This window comes from Fukomys damarensis, unplaced genomic scaffold, assembly GCF_012274545.1.
Source record: "Fukomys damarensis isolate Sample0158 unplaced genomic scaffold, DMR_v1.0_HiC HiC_scaffold_37, whole genome shotgun sequence".
In the NCBI taxonomy this organism is placed as follows: Eukaryota; Metazoa; Chordata; class Mammalia; order Rodentia; family Bathyergidae; genus Fukomys; species Fukomys damarensis.
Window position 1 is genome coordinate 62,495,260 of NW_022900949.1, and position 16,900 is coordinate 62,512,159.

The window sequence follows — 16,900 nt, forward strand, 5'->3', positions numbered from 1 at the left end:
TCTCAGCTGTCTTAATCTCATAGAGGTTTCTTATACCAATAGTTACTTTTTCAATAATCTTTTTCTCTTCTCCTCTTATTTTCAGGATACACTTTCATTAAGATTTTTAAAATACACTTAATTTTGGGGGGTGGTTTTCTTATTTGTTTGTTTGTTTGGTTGATTGTTTGGTTTTTTGAGACAGGTTCTCACTATGTAGTTGAGACTGACCTGGAACTCACTATGTAGCCCCAAGGTGGTCTCGAACTCACAGTGATCCTCCTGCCTCAGCCTCCCGAGTGCTGTGATTATAGGTGTGCACCACTACACCCGGCTAAAAATACACTTAATTTGGAAATGAAGGAAAGCATAATAAAGAACCTGTGTCAACAACTTGACCTTGTTTAAGTCCCTTAGGCTCCATGGTGCTCACTTTCTCCATTTGTAAAGCAGTGAGTTTTCATGGACTGAGCCTCACCTTGTCTTTTAGCTGTTTAATTTATGGAGCAGAAATTATCTTAAGGGTTAAAGAAAATTCAGGCAGTCCATTTTCAATTGCCTACTTCTTGTTCATCACATATACACACATATAATATATATTTTTTTGCGAGGGAGTTGTGTATTTTGGTACCAGGGATCTAACTCGGGTCCTTGCCCTTACAAGGCAGGTGGTGGAATCACTGAGCTAAATTCCCGGCCCCAAAATAAAATTGGAATCTTATTCTGATAAAGTGCATTTGTGTTAAATCTAAATGTTCCAATTTACTGAATGGCCTGTAAGTGGGTATTTTATTTATGTTCAGTGCAAAATATGAGATCTTACCTGAAGAAGCTTGTATCAAAAAAGAACCCAGGTTACCAATACAGCATTATCCTTTGTGTATGTATTTAAAATGCTTAAATAGGTATACTATAAACAGTTTTAGGTCAAAAACATTTGTTGAATAAATAGAAACTTCAACACAAATATTAAAATAAAAGGACTTGCAACTGTCATTTAGGAATATTAAAAATGATTAATGTTCAGTTTGGTTTTTAATCTGGAAAACAGCTTGGGTTGTGACAGCATGCCTGAATGAGAATATGCAAATTATACACAATCCCCATGGAAAAGACCTTGTGATCCCTGCATGTTATTTAGGTCAGCTTGGCGGGAGTGACCACCTCCTCCTCCCTGCTAATGCTGGGGAAAAACGGCAACATTGACAGGCTGGGGGCTGGGAAGTATGAGTATTGATCCCAGCGGGCCTGCCCCGAGGAGCTCACAGTGGTGAGGAGTCCCGTTAACACCGTCAGCAGGCCTCACGAGGGAGGGCAGGCACGTGCTGCTGCCTCCTGTCCACCCCACTTCACGGGTGAACAGTTCGTATGTGCAGAAGTGTGCTCTCACCAAGTTGGTCGGATGAGATATTTTGCAAAGGAAGAATATTTTAAGTGTAGCATGTCTCCCTACTCTGCTTTGGCACAGCTCCAATGCTCCCTCTGTACAAAATGGTGCTGACAGAGCTTTCAGCACTCAAATCTGATCATGTCGCTTATCCACTATGCCACTGAGCTTACAGAATTGAGTACAAAAAGCTCTTAGCTTGGCCCACAAACTCTGTTGTGAGCTGGTTTCCACCTTCAGCAATGGCCTCAAGGCCCATTGTACATATTTCAGTTCAGCAGTCTTCTGCTTACTTTGTTTTGCTGAGGTATAATATGCATGAAATGCACTAACCATAAGTGCACAACCTTCCGATATTTACTCATGTATGTAGCTTCCATAGCCAGATTGATACATAAAACATTTCCTTACTCCATAGGTTCCCCCTGTGTCTTCCTGGGCCTGTGTACACTCTGTCCATGACAGCAGGACTGGTCAGTCCTTATACTTTATATGAGTAACATTGTGTGACACTGATTATTTCCTATCTATCTTTTTCTGCATCAGTGCTCATGAGTTTCGTCCATATGGTGCATATATGCAATTCATTTTTTCTTGCTGAATAGTACGCCACTGTGTGAACATATCACCATTTGTCCGTTTTTTTGCTTCTGTATATTTTTCTTGTGACAGTATTGTAGAGATTTGAACCAAAAACTGGGGAGCCATTTCGGTGAGACCTCAGAGGGTCTCACTCCTGATACAGAGTTTGAACTTCAGCCCCAAAACCTTGGCACCCTGGATTGTAAGATGAGGAAGAGGTACCTGGAGCTACCATGTCCTCAGGACTCAGATAGAAAATCAGCATTCATTTATTTATTTATAGGGAGAAATAAAACCATCACATTCAGGTGAATACATTTCATATATTTTTAAATGGTTCTGTAATATTTATGGAGCCTTTCTTCCAAGGAACTATGAATACATTTAAATAATGAGTTTCCACAAAACTCTGGTAAATAGACTGTTGGGATTTGCAAATGAAGAATTTGGGACAAAAGAAAGAACTAAGGGTACTCAAGGCAAACTTGTAAGGGAAAAAAAACATTAGCTTTTTTGTCCAAGCTTTGTTTCTGTCCAGGTCGGGGAAGTAGGGCAGCTAACTGATTAAGGCTACAGACCTTAGCCCTGGGTTCAAATATGTGCTCTGACATTACCTCTGTGGCCTTGGGCAAGTTATAATGCCTCTCCTGCCTCAGCTGAGCCACCTAAGAGTGGGATAATGATAGTAATTGTTAAATGAGTAAGTGACTCAAATAGTGCTGGCAAGTACCAAGCAATTAAGAAATGCCAGTTGTTATTATTGTCTTTTGGCCCTACAAATTGTCATTTTGCTCAGTCTCAGAAAATCAGGTCACATTAGGCATTACTAACTATAAAGGCCTTGGCTGTGAGAGGATGAAACCATCACTTAAATTCACAAGGGACAAGGTATTTCTAGAGGAGGGTAACTGTTGATGATGCTCAACTCTTACTCTTTTGACGCAAGTATAAGATTAGAAAAATAAGATTAAATATTAGCCAAATCATCCCAAGATACTAGTATGTTTTACATGAACATATTGTATTAGAGACACTGTTTTATCTTTTAAAAATTCATTCTAGAAAAGCAGGAAATGTGAGGCTTTTTAAAGCTGAGGCCTCTTCTGGGAGGTTGCTAAGGAAAGTCAGGAATCCGAGGCTGCTAATTAAATTTTATTCTATCTATTGTGCATAAGTTAGGTCCTAAGGAGGTAAGACGCTGTGGTAAAATAATTAGAAAACGAAAATATTTTCTCTGACTTAAAACAAAAGCCAGGGAGCCTTTAGATTTTCAACTCATGTTTTTCTTTGTCTGCAGCTGGATGAAAAGGAAGCAGCTTTGAGAGCAGGGAAAAGGAAAAATCCAAACAGAACCTTCCATGTAACTGGCTCATACAATCCAGGCAGCACAGAGCACACCTGTGAGTGAGAGAAAACGAGGTCTTTGTGGGCTTTGAAAAATAAACCGCTCAAGGGCGTTTTAGTACAAGACCAGTTCAGAAAGAAAGCATAAATGCCCAGGAAAGGATTTTTTCATTCCAAGCCAGAGTCATGTGAATATGAAATTTAAGCGTTAGGGTCAGAAGAACTGAATACTGTCTTAATCACTCATATCTTTCAGAGATTCCTCCTAAAAAGTAACGTGTTGATGAATATGTTCAAATTCCACTCTTTTTAATAATTATTTTTAGATAGATAGACATAGAGATGGAGTTGAAAGAGACATGCAGGAAGCTGAATATTTCATTGGGGTTGGATTTTCAAACACATGAGAGGCCCAATGGGACTTCCTGGAAAAAGCAAATCCCAGGCTACCCATTTCTGCTAAGTGTCAGTTGTAAACACAAGGAGGGTACTGAGCACTGGGTGGTCTGGCATGAAGGCATGATATCAGGACCTCCTCATTAAAAAATCTGACTGCAAATCAATTTTTTATTATGTACGCTGAGTTTTAAAATGTTTTTGAACTCTAATTCTTTTTTTTTTTTTTTTTTGGTACCAGGGATCGAACTCTGGACCTTGCACTTGCAAGGCAGGCACGGTGCTGCTGAGCTGAATCCCCAGCCCTTGAACTCTAATTCCTGCAAAACATGGAATCAGTTTTGTTTAAAATCCCAATTTCTGGCCTCTGTCAAAAATCCTGACATCTGGTAATGTTGGATCAGTGTTTCTGCCTGCCACTTATTGGCAGGGCTGGAGTGTTCTGGCAACTCCTCAGGTAGACGCTGCCTGCCTGGGTCTGCCGCACCTGTGTTATCACAAGGACTTGGAGAAATTGGGGGCTCATGCTTGCCTAGGATGAGGACGTGTCTTGAGGTAAGAGGCAGTAGGATTTCCGGGATAGCTTTTTCAAGTTAAAGTGCAGTTTTTGAGTATTTGAAGGCAAAGAAATGAAGCAGATGGGAATATTGTGGAATCTCTTGACTGAACCAATAGACAGGTCTTTGCCCCACTGCTGAGATGGCACTAGTCACTTCTCACATAGATATCAGGATATAAATATTTGGTAGCAAAAAAAAAAAAAAAAAAAAAATTGGTAGCTACCTCCAGCCTAAACTTCTCCAAAGCAGGAGGCCTCATCTCCTCTATCATTGTGCTTCTTGTTCAGCATAGCACATGGCACAAAACTGATGCTTAATAAATATTTATGTAATGACTATAAGGCCAGATGCTTAGAATGTTCCCCGTCTCTAAAGTGAACACAACAAAGTACGTGCTGTTTCAAAAAAGAGTAACTCCATTTTGTTGGACACCATCTTTCCCCACTGTATACCCAAATCTTCCTTCATTCTACTAACCCTTTCAGCTCCGGAGAAGTTCAGCTCCAACCACCAGCAAACTGAACAACAGGAAAATCACTGGGCCACCTCTAGAGTCCCTTCCAGCAATTAAAATTAGCCTCACAAGGGCTAGGGATTTAGCTCAGTGGTTCTGCCGCCTGCCTTGCAAGTGCAAGGTCCTGAGTTCAATCCCTTGTACCAAAAAAAGACTCTCACGGGAAATGAGCCAAAACTCTGCTCAGCCAGGAGGAGCACTTGCATATCTGAGCACCACGAAGTGTTTGAATAGGGACACGCTTGACTTCTACAAACTCAGTGAATAATTCTCATGTGAACCAGCTGCTTTCACTCTGATAAAAGGAAACTAGTTTTTTTGTTGTTGTTATTGCTGTTTTTTGTTTTTTTATTTTTTGTGTTCCAACACATTTACTTCTCCAGGATAATGATGAGGAGAGTAAATACTGGCTGTTCATAACCCTACTTACGAACTGTGGATTCCAAGCTAAGTGGCTTCCAGGCCCAGGCAGGTAAGGGACATGAATGGAGCCTGCTGGACAGCCACTCCCCATTGCCAGGGACTGAAGCTATGCAAGATACAATTTTCAAGAGAAGCCAGATATGCAGATTTCTATGGACATTTCCTGATTAAATAAAACAGGCCAAAATGAACATTCAGCTCAAGCCTCAAGCCTCAGTGTTTTGAAATCTATTGTTCATCCAGGTAGAGACTCACTTTTCCCCTGTGAAGTTACCTTCGTGCTCCGTGACTAGTAACATAAGCTCCGCCAAACCCACTTCCCACACTACACAGGGCTCTGGAACCATCTGAAACGAAATCTTGATTTTTCGTTGGCTTTATTCTTAATTAGGCATACTTGAATCTTTACAAAAACAGGAGCCATATAAATGTAAGGTAGTTAACTCACAGAGTACCCATGGGGAAATAAATTAGTAGTAGTAACAGCAGCTGAATCTGTTGTACATGTTAACATACACTATGTGTGCATATTTTTACCAAAGGTAATTGCTATTTAAGAATACTTTTTAAATTTTAGATTGAGTTTCATTCTTTCTTTCCTATTTTTTCTTCATCACAAGTGTGGAATGGAAATACATCCTTTGCCCAGAGCTGTTTTGTTTTGAATGTGAGGAAATGAGAAAACTTTTCAGGCTTTGATCCCTGAACCAGATTATTTTCTGTCTCACAATGAGGTCACAGACAGGACATGGGAATAGAACAGATGCTGAGAATTTATCTGGGTCAAAAAGAAGGCAGTGGTTTAAGCCCTTCTAGCTTGATTTCTTTTATTTTATAAAAGACAAAGATAAATATATTATAATTTGCATTCTGCTTGTGTGTCTTACCTTGGGGGGGTTGTGACTGAAAGTCAAGCTAATTCTGATTTTAAAGTTTCATTTGTAAAGTAGAGATTATTAGTAACTACTTTGCAGGACTTTGTGAAAACATCTATAAAACACCTGGAAGAGTACCCAGGGCGTAGAACTAAAAAGGTAGTAGGTAGTATTATCACTATGACTTTGTACTTTTATTTATATTTTATAACCTTAATCTCCATGTATTGCCTGGGATTAACAATTCTCAGACATACGGCATCTTAGATGCCTTCCTGCATGTGCTAACCATTAAAATCTGCATTATAGTGAGATGCCAGATGATTCACGTGCCTACTTAACCTGGAGATGCATTGCTTTATCCAGTGTATTTTGTACTTGAAACTTTTCATATTTAGGGCTGTGGATTTGGCTCAGTGGTTCTGCTGCCTGCCTTGCAAGCGTAAGGGCCCAAGTTCGATCCCTGGCATATACAAAAAAATTAAACAATATATAAAACTTTTCATATTTTAGGCACATGACTGTAATCCAAGCACTCTGGGAGGCTGAGCCAGGAGCATCACAAATTTGATCCTGGGTCGGGTGGTGTAACATGTTAAACCCTTTCTCAAAATAAAAAACAAAAGGATCTGGGGATGTAGTTCAGTGCGGAGGCCCTGGGTTCAATTCTCAGTACCACCCACAAACACAAATATTTTAAAAGTCCTGAATATTTCAAAATTTAAATTATTTTGTATCATCTATATATTATTTCCTATAGTTGTGTTCCATCTGTACCGTTATTTACTTGATGCATATTTTAATAGTTTTAATTTATTTAAACATTTTATTTATTTACTTAATTTTTTTTGAGACGAGGTCTTGCTGTGTAGTTCAGGCTGGCCTTGAACTTACTATGCAAAGCAGACTGGCCTTGAACTTGTGGTAATCCTCTACCTCAGCCTACCAAGTGCTGGGATTACAGATGAATGCCACCATGCCTGGCTGAATAGTCTTAATCTCAAAAAAAGACTTTAGACTGCTCCTAAAACAATTCTGTGGGTTTTGCATCCTAGCTATATTCATTTCTAATTTACTTTGAAATAAGAAATTTAAGTTAAAAATATGGTTTGTGTACCATTAAAAGCATCCTGGGTATTACTGTGTATTGCACACTGTCTTTTTTTTTTTTTTTTTTTTTTTTTTTTTCGGTACAGGGGTTTGGTACCAGGGTACCGGGGATTGAACTCGGGTCCTTGAGCTTGCAAGGCAGGCCACCAAACTGCTGAGCTAAATCCCCAGCCCACACACACTGTCTTTGAGATCACTTTCCTGGAGGACTCAAAACAAGAAGTTTGGGGCTGGGGATTTAACTCAGTGGTTCCGACGTCTGCCCTAAAAGTGCAAGGTCCTGAGTTTGATCCCCGGTACCAAAAAAGAAAACAAGAAGTTTGTACTAAACGATTTTTAAAAATGACTCTTTTTCCAATCTGAATAATCAGCACCTGTTTTTTTCTATTGTGTCAATTCGACCCATGGTTGTTGGATGTATCAGAAAAGATTGTGCCAGTCTGATAGATCAGGCATGTTCCTTCCTAGCAAATACCTAGACCAAATTCTGTTCTCTTTCCTTTCTTAACTTCCATGTACATCTGCTGGACAACTGTTGCATTTCAAGTCTGTGATTAGCATGAAAGATGGAGTCAAGGAAGAAAATGCCTCTTCCTCAGGGCCTTGGTCTTGTTGGTTCATCAGCTTTGTTACAAATGTGGCAGAATGTGATGCGGTTGATGGTGAAACAACGCTCAGGACATCCTGGAAACAGAGCAAGGCACCCAGATCACTTAGGGGATCCAAGCACAGCTTCCTGGTAAGAAATGAAGTCTCCATTTAACCAAAGGCTTGGTGTGGGGAAGATGGGGAGCATGCAGAAAAGGGGATGAGAACCCCAGGGGTATAGCACGGGCCAAGCTTCAGACCAAGAAAAGGTTGGGCAGATCTGCCAGAGTCTCATCTCATTTGTGATGTTAAAACAGGAGAATGCTTTCCTTCCTAGGTCATTTAGAATAACACACTAAAGTATGTGTTTATGTAGAATCATGTGTCTACGTATTAAGAGATAGATACACAGGATACAAAATCAATATACAAAAATTAAACATGCTGGGGCTGGGGATTTAGCTCAGTGGTTCTGCTGCTTGCCTTGCAAGCGCAAGGAAGTGTGTTCGATCCCCAGTACAAAAACAAAACAAAACAAAACATATTACCATATACCAATAATGAACCTATGGAGAAGGAAATCAGGAGGTAAAAGACCTTTTTCCTTTTCCTCAAAACAGGGTCTTGCTATAATTCAGGCTGGTCTTAAACTCACTATATAGCCAAGGCTGGCCTCAAACTCATGACAATCCTCCTGCCTCAGCCTCCTAAGTGCTGGGATTACAGGCGTGTACCCCCACACCTGACATGATAGACCTTTATCATGGAAATTGCAGAACTCTGAAGAAAAAAAACTGAAGTGGACACTAAAAATTGGAAAGACATCCTTTTTTAAAAATTGGTAGAAATAATATTGTTAAAATGGTTGTATCACTAAAAGCTATTTATAGATTCAAAGCTATTCCTACTGAAATACGAACAGCATTCTTCACAGAGCTAGAAAAAAAATTCCTAAGATTCATATGGAACCAGTAGAGATCCAAAATAGCCAAAGCAATACTGAGCAGAACAGTAGGCATCATAGTATGGGATTTAAATTTATACTACACAACTATAGTAGCAAAAACAACATGATATGGGCAAAACTACTGTGAACATGTAGACCAATGGAATAGAACAGAAAACAGGAGCAACTCCATACATCTATAGCCATCCAACATCTGACAAAAGGGTCAAAAATATGGTGGAGAAAAGACAGTTTAACAAATGATAATGAGAAAACTGGATATTCACTTTTAGAAGGTTGAAATTAGATCTCCATCTCTTACTCTGTACTAAAATCAAATAAAAATGGATCAAAGACTTAGATATAAAAACAGAAACTTTACACTGCTGGAAGATAATATAAAGGAAATACATGAAACATATGTCTATGCTATGAGCATAGACTAAGATTCTGTGAATAGAACTCCAGGAGCTCAGATAGTATCAAGAATCAACAAATGGGATTGCATCAAATTAAAAGGCTTCTGCACAGTAAAGGAAACAATCGACAGAGTGAAAAGACAACCTACAGAATAAAGAAAAAGTTTGCCAGGCACTGTCCTGATAGAAGACTACTATGTAGAATATAGAAGAAAAGAAATATTTAACCCACCAAAACAAATGACTCAAAAAAAAAAAAAAAAGGGTCAAGTGAACTGAAAAGAACACTTCCCAAAAGAGGTATAAATATCCAATAAATACATGAAAAAATGTTCATTACTGTTAGCCATTAGAGAACTGCAAATCAAAATTTGAGATTCCAATTTACCCCAGTCAGAATAGCTATAATAGCCATAAGAGCTGGGCATGGTGGCGCATGCCTGTAATCCCAGCACTCAGGAGGCTGAGGCAGGAGGATCGCCGCTGTGCGTTCAAGACCAGTCTGGGCTAGATAGTGAGTTCCAGGTCAGTCTCAACTACATAGTGAGACCCTGTCTCAAAAAAAAAAAAACAAACATAAAATATAATGAATGCTGGTGAGGATGGGAGGGGGCTGTATATTGTTAGTAAGGATGTAAACTAGTACAAGCACTATGGAAAGCAGTACGAAGATTCCTTAAAATACTACAAATTACAAATTCCATTTGACTCAGCTATACCTCTCCTGGGTATATTCCTGAAAAATTAAAGAGATTACACTATAGTGATACATGCATAACCATGTTTATAGCAACACAATTCACAATAGCTAAACTCTGGAAACACCCTAGATTTCCATCAGCAGAGAAATGAATAGAGAAAATATCGTAAATATGCACAATATAATATTATTTAGCCATTAATCAGAATAAAATCTTGTCATTTATTGAAAAATTGATGGAATTTGAGGCTTCAAATTAGTCACCTATAGAACACTGAGTATCACATAGTTTCGCTGATATGAAAAATCTTGAATACAAATAAATAAGTGAGAAATGAGAGGAAATTATAAAGCAGTCGCTTCCAAACGAGGAAGAGAATGGGGAAGGGGCAAGAGAGTAAAGGAATGAAGAACGATTACGATGTGTTGCATGCGTGTACCAAGGCTCCACAGCAAACGCACTGCTCTGTGTCGCAAACACGCTCATAAGGAGGAAAGAACACCGAAACGGACATGGGACCCATATATATGCACACAAAGAGATATACACAGAGGGAGTCAGTGAAAAGCAGTAGCTATAGTTCCATTCCTGGTTATATCCCCAAGAGAAATGAGAATATATGTCTATACAAGAGTTTGTGCACAAATTTTCACAGAATCACTATTCTCAAAACAGTCAAACAGTGGACACAAATGTCCATGAACTGATAAGTGGATAAATAAAATGTGGCATATCTATGCAATGTAATGTTATTTAGCAGTAAAAAGAAAGGAAGACTGATACACGATGAAATATCAATGAACTCGGAATGCTATGCTGTGAAAGAAGGCAGAAACAAAAGACCATATATTGTATGATTCCATTCATATGAAACATCTAAAATAGGCAATCCATATTCTTTCGATTCTTAGAGATCTAGAAATCTAGACACAAGAAAGATTTGTTGTTGCCTAGGATTGAGGTGGGGTGAAGGGGAGTGATTATTAATGGTCCTGGCTTTCTTTTGCGGTTGACAAGATGTTCTTAAATTAGGCTGGGATGTATGTCAGAGGTAGAGCACTTGCCTAGCATGCCGAAGGCCCTAGATTCCATCTCTAGCACCACAGGAAGAGAGGAAGGAAGGGTGGGAGGGAGGAAAGAAGTTTTAAACTCGTGCTGATGGCTGGACAATTCCCTGAATATATGAAAAGCAATGAAATGGTATACAGTAAATGTGTGAATTGTATGGCATGTGAATTATACCTCAATAAAGCTATTACCTTTGTCAAGAAGTGACAGACGACACTCTCCTATCAGACTCTGGGCACAACTCTAATTGTTGAATGTGTATTAATTTAATTCTTCCAGTATCCAATGAAGTAGGTATCACGGCAAGCAGTAAAGCCTGCGGCATGAACTACTGGACTCTAGCAACTCCCACAGGAAACTGCTGAGGCCACACAGTCAGTCAGTGGCAGGGCTTTGATGCGAACCCAAGGAGATGTGGCATACACACACTTAACTACCACCCTGTACTCTCATAGCTTGGAAACCATTACAAGTTTCAGTTTGAGATTCAGAGAAATCTGGGTTCTGATCTCAGCCCCACTGCTTACTAGCTAAGTGATCCTGAGTAAGCTACTGAACTCAGTTTTCTCATATGTTCAGTGGAGATAATAATAGTTCGTATCTCATAGGATTGGTGTTCAGCACAGGGGCTATGTATAGTAAGCCATTATTAACTGTGAGGGCCTTCTCTTGTGTAGTATTATCACTGGTTTCCAAATTGAAAAGTACGATACCAACCGAAGCAATAGGCAGCCTAACACTGCAGCAACTTGAAGATTCTGCTTATTATTTCTGCAAGGGCAGAATTTTCTTTTCCACAAAGAAATGGCCTAGTAAGCTATTGGTCTGGCATGTTAGGACTTACATAATATAATTTGAAATTAAAGTTCTAAATGAGACTATAAATATTTACCACATACGCTAAGCATTTGAAATGTTGAGGATTTGCTTTTCATTGTATGAAACTAAGCAAAGTGTGGGATGGAAAAGAAATGTGTCACTTCCCCAGAGTTGGCCTGCAAGGGCAGAGTGACCTTACACTTGAAGAAAAATGCTTGTAATTTCCAAAGTAATCTAATTTTAAGTTTAAGGATTTTTTTTTATTTCATTGTGTAGAGACATATTTATTCTTGCAAGAAAAAACCCCAGCAACATTAGTGATAAATGAAGTCATATAATTCTTGCTGGCAAACACACACAGTGCTACAGAGCTCATCTGTAAGCCAGGGAAGCAAGTCAAAGTCCACTGTGATTCTCGAGTGCCCACAATGTCTCTTTGAGCACAGTTTGTGACCAGAGAGGTTTTTCTGTTTTCTTTTTAGTTTTTGAGGTTAGCACAGTTTGCTGTGGTGTGATTGTGTCTGCTCTTTCCTATTTCATTCCAACCCGCTCTGGGATTTCCACAGTGGGAAGCGCACTTGCGCTGTTGTGCAAGTCACCTCTGAGTCATTCTCCTCCCTTCCACGGCCAGGCAGTGGGCACTTTTGGCAGCCTCCCCAACAGATGTTTAATCTTTTCTCTCTAACTCCTTCACCACTACGGATCCTGCCTGGATTACTGCTATAATCTTTAAAACATTCTCTCACTTCCACTCTGCTACTCTACAGCCAGTTCTCCACAGAGCAACCAAAGGAATCTTTGTATAAAAGCTAAGTCTGCTCAATCTCCTGTCCAAACCACCTCTGACTAAAATTCAAATATACAAGTAGAATATTTTTAAAAACCCACTAACCATCAATCAGCAAAAAAAGTAAAATTAAAGCTAAAATAAGATACTAATACACAACTGCAAAATGGTCAAACAAACAAACAAACCATCAAACACCAGCAAACCAAATGTTGATGACAATGTGGAGCAACTTGAAATTTTCATACACTGCTAGTGGAATGGAAAATGTAATGAGTTTGGAAAATTGGCAATATCTAATTGAGCCAAATATATGCTTACTCTATGACCTAGCAATTACACTCCCAAGATAAATAAGTACCTATGCCTACGAAAAGAAGTTCAAGGGTATTCACACAGGGAGCTGGAAGGGTAGCTCAGTGGTAGGGTACTCGCCTAGTATGTATGAAGCCCTGGCTTCAATCCCCAGCACCACCAGTACACCAACAGCCACCGCCACACCCAACACAAAGACTGTTCGTGCTAGGTCTATCTATAAATAGTCACACGACAAACTACAAGCAAAAAAAAAGAATGAACTACTGGCACATAAAACAATATGAGTGAATCTCTCAAATCAGAATGTTTTCACTGTATAAAATGTTCAAAATCAAGCAACAGTAATCCTCAGTAATAGAAGGCTGGACAGTGGGGACTGGACTTAACTTTTGCTAGAGAGAAGGATGGATGTGGTTATATTTTCTTTTCCTCATTGAGTTTATTGGTACATTTTAGGTCTACAGTACAGTAACATTCATCATTGGGATCTTGTGCCTTGACAGGTCTTGGTTCTCATTTTTCCCCTTGTCCCTGCCCTCCCTTCACCCCCTCATCCCCTCCCCATTTACAAGCACTTTATTTCCATTTTTCAATTTCTCATATTTTTTCCTCTCCCTTATTCCCTTCCCCCTCTTCCCACTTTCCCTGCACCTTTAGCCCTTTACTTCCTATTTCACATTGTCAGTTATCTCATTATCCAGGCGATTTTATTCTCCCCCTGCCCCTTGTCCTTTTCCTCCTCTCTCACTAACCTCTATGTGTCTCTTTTCTATTTAATTTCTGATTTTATCCCCATTTTGTGCAGAGCTCCCAATTCCTACTTCTTTCTACCTTTCCTTTCAGTCTTTTCTAGTCTTTCTCTGTCTGTCCCTTTGTCTAGATGTCTTTCCTGTCTCTCATTTGTTCCTCTCTCTCTCTCTCTCACTAGCACTTTCTCTGTGGCTCCCCATTTCCCTCTCCTCCACCTCCATTTTTGTTAGATCCCAGAGGGGAGGAGGACACAGTGGGGCTGCCTCTCACCCTGATCTTATTTTCTCACCTCTCTGGGCATAGCGGCCCATAAAGCCACCCATAATTCCTCTGGGCACTTCTGACAGAAATGGCAGCCAGGGACTTGAGGATAGGTGCTTGGTGTAACACACAGCTACACCAGGGGTCTGGCATCCTGCAGCAACAATAGACATGTTGCTGTAAACCAGCCTGTGGCATGTCATGAAAAACCCCATCTTCTTTATCCAGTCTCCAACTGATGGACAAGTGAGCTGTTTCCAAGTTTTAGCTATTGCAAACTGTGCCGCTCTAAACATGGGTGCACATATATCACTCTGGTATGATTCTTTTAATTCTTTTGGAAAGACACCCAGCAGAGGGATGGCTGGGTCAAATGGAACCTCTAGTCCCAGCTCTTTGAGGTGTCTCCATATTGATTTCCACAGTGGTTGTACCAGTCTGCACTCCCACCAACAATGGAGAAGGGTTCCTTTCTCCCCACAACCCCGCCAACATTTGTGATTGGTTGATTTCTTGATAGCAGCCATTCTTTGTGGGGTGAGGTGGAATCTCAGTGTTGTTCTCATGTTCATCTCTTGCATGGACAGTGATGTGGAACATGTTTTCATATATTTACTTGATTCTTTCTTTTTCTTTCTTTCTTTCTGTGAGGTGGAATCTCAGTGTTGTTCTCATGTTCATCTCTTGCATGGACAGTGATGTGGAACATTTTTTCATATATTTACTTGATTCTTTCTTTTTCTTTCTTTCTTTCTTTCTTTTTTTTTTTTGGTTTTTGAGACAGGGTCTCACTATGTAGTTGAGACTGACCTGGAACTCATTATTTAGCCCAGGCTGGTCTTGAACTCACAGTGATCCTCCTGACTCAGCCTCCCAAGTGCTGGGATTACAGGCATGCACCACCATGCCCGGCTTACTTGATGCTTTTACTTCTTTATCTGAGAAATGTCTGTTCATTTCAGGTGCCCCTTCTTGAATTGGGTCTTTATATTTGGGGGGGGGTGACTTTTTTGAGTTCTTTATGTATTCTAGATAAGAGTCCTTTGTCTGAGGAGCAGCTGGTAAAATTTTTTTCCCACATTGTAGGTTGTCGTTTAGTTCTGTTGATGGTTTCTTTCACAGTGCAGAAGCTTTTTTAATAAGAGGAGATCCTAGTTGTTGATGGATGTGGTTAGGTTGAGAAGGGGCGTGAGGGAACATTCAGGTTTTGGAAGTGTTCCATATCTTCAACTAGGTCAAATGGTTGTTTCAAGATGGATGTGTGATGTGTGATCAAGTTGTATAATTTTTGTGCACATTCCAACCTATAGTCTTACTTTAGTTAAAAATGCCTTGTAAGCGCAAGGGCCCAAGTTCGATCGCCAGTACTTAAAAAAAAAAAAAAAGAAAGAAAGAAAAAAGAGCCAATGGCATCTCGATGCACTTACAGTAGCCTGCACATCACATGTGAGCTGATGGCCTGGCTCTCACTCTATGGCTCCTTATTCTCTATTATCTTACCACATAAAGAAGGCTTTAGCTTTCTAGTTTTCCTCTCACATTCCATTTCTCTCTCTCTCTCTCTCTCTTTTTTTTTTTGGTACTGGGGATCAAACTCTGGTCCTTGTGCTTGCAAGGCAGGCGGAGGAACCCCTGAGCTATACCCCCTGCCCTCACATTCCGTTTCTTACCCATACCCTATCTTATTTTCTTCATCATCCCTATTGCCATTTGGAATTACATTATTTGATTACTTACTTGTTTCTCGGTTTCCCCCTGTCGAATGTCATTTACATGAGAATGCAGATGCTATTTATCTTATCCACTCATTGGTTCTCTATGTTGATATTATCTTGAAATACTTATTGAAAGTAACACTTCTGAGTGTTCAGAACACCATCATATTCTTCATAGTATTTCAGGTGAAAACATAGCTATTGTGGTAAGTGTCCTACTTGGCAAATGTTTTAGTTCATTTCCTCTATACTCCTGTTAAGTCTTCCCGACAAGTAAAGTATGAATGTAGCCAGTATTGTCTGGGGGGTACAGTGAGGGGGAATTAAAAACATAGGAGACTGGAGTAGAGGAAGGTCACTGCTTACCGCGAGACTGAGGGAGCGTGGGTGGGGGTGCGGTCCAACTGATCCACGAGGAAGTGGAACATGTGTGAGGTCTTAGTTGATGGTGTCCGTGTCCTCTGAGGCAGGAGACAGGGTCATGTGCTGAAAAGGAGAAGGGCACTAGTAGGTTAGCACTCTTGAGAAACGTCGCTGTGCCCGTGTTATTCATATTGCAGGGCGCACGTCCCTCAGTTGCGGGCCCTGCACGGCCTCTCCCATGCTGAAGGCTGTGGCATGATGTGGTGGCAGGCAAGAGGTGAGGGAGTGGGGGTCCTTTCAGATGTGGATGAAGTGATAACCCAAACAGGGAGTCCAGAACAGAGGTGAAAGCTGTGGAGCCTGGAGTTTGAGAAAGCAAAAGAGCAGTAGACACGACAGCAACATTCAGATCAAGGTGCAGGGTGATCACACAGAGGAACCTTTCCTCTTTCCAAGAACAGATTAAAACATTGCAACCACATTTAGGCAATCAGGACATGCTCCTTTGGGGAAAGTTGTGAGTCAGAATGGAAGTCACATTGTTCTAAATGCCTTGTCCAGGAGAAGGATAGAGATACGGATTAACTGTTGACTTGGTTAGGAAAATTTAAGCCCAAGTCTTTAAAACTACTAAATGAAAGCAAGGCATAGTGGCGCATGCCTGTAATCCCAGCATTCAGGAGGCTGAGGCAAGAGGATCGCTGGGAGTTTGAGGCTGGCCTGGGCTACATAGTGAGTTCAAGGCCAGCCTGAACTAAATAGTGAGATCCTGTCTCAAAAACAAAAACAAACAAACAAAAACCCAAACCCAAAAAACTGCTAAATGATTAGAAAGAGAATGTGTGTAACTGGGCCGGGGATTTAGCTCAGTGGTTTCGCTGCCTGCCTCTAAAGAACAAGGACCAGAGTTCAATCCTTATCCTTGGTACCAAAAGAAAAGAGAGAGAGAGGGAGAGGGAGAGAGAGAGAGAGAGAGAGAGAGAGAGAGAGAGAGA

The 16,900-nt window shown here is 40.3% G+C and overlaps 1 long non-coding RNA gene across 3 annotated transcripts in view; it reads left to right on the top strand.

Moving 5' to 3' along the window:
- The window catches only part of LOC104871086, an 83,068-nt gene that overhangs the window by 62,250 nt on the left and 3,918 nt on the right, over positions 1-16,900 (top strand). The window contains exons 4-6 of one of the 3 annotated variants that reach the window (XR_002025778.1): positions 3,246-3,348; positions 3,930-4,243; positions 7,718-7,909. This is a non-coding gene — a long non-coding RNA (uncharacterized LOC104871086). Of the gene's footprint in view, positions 1-3,245; positions 3,349-3,929; positions 5,639-7,717; positions 7,910-16,900 lie in introns of those variants that run through there. The other 2 variants (XR_782736.2, XR_004515532.1) reach the window with 2 other exon arrangements.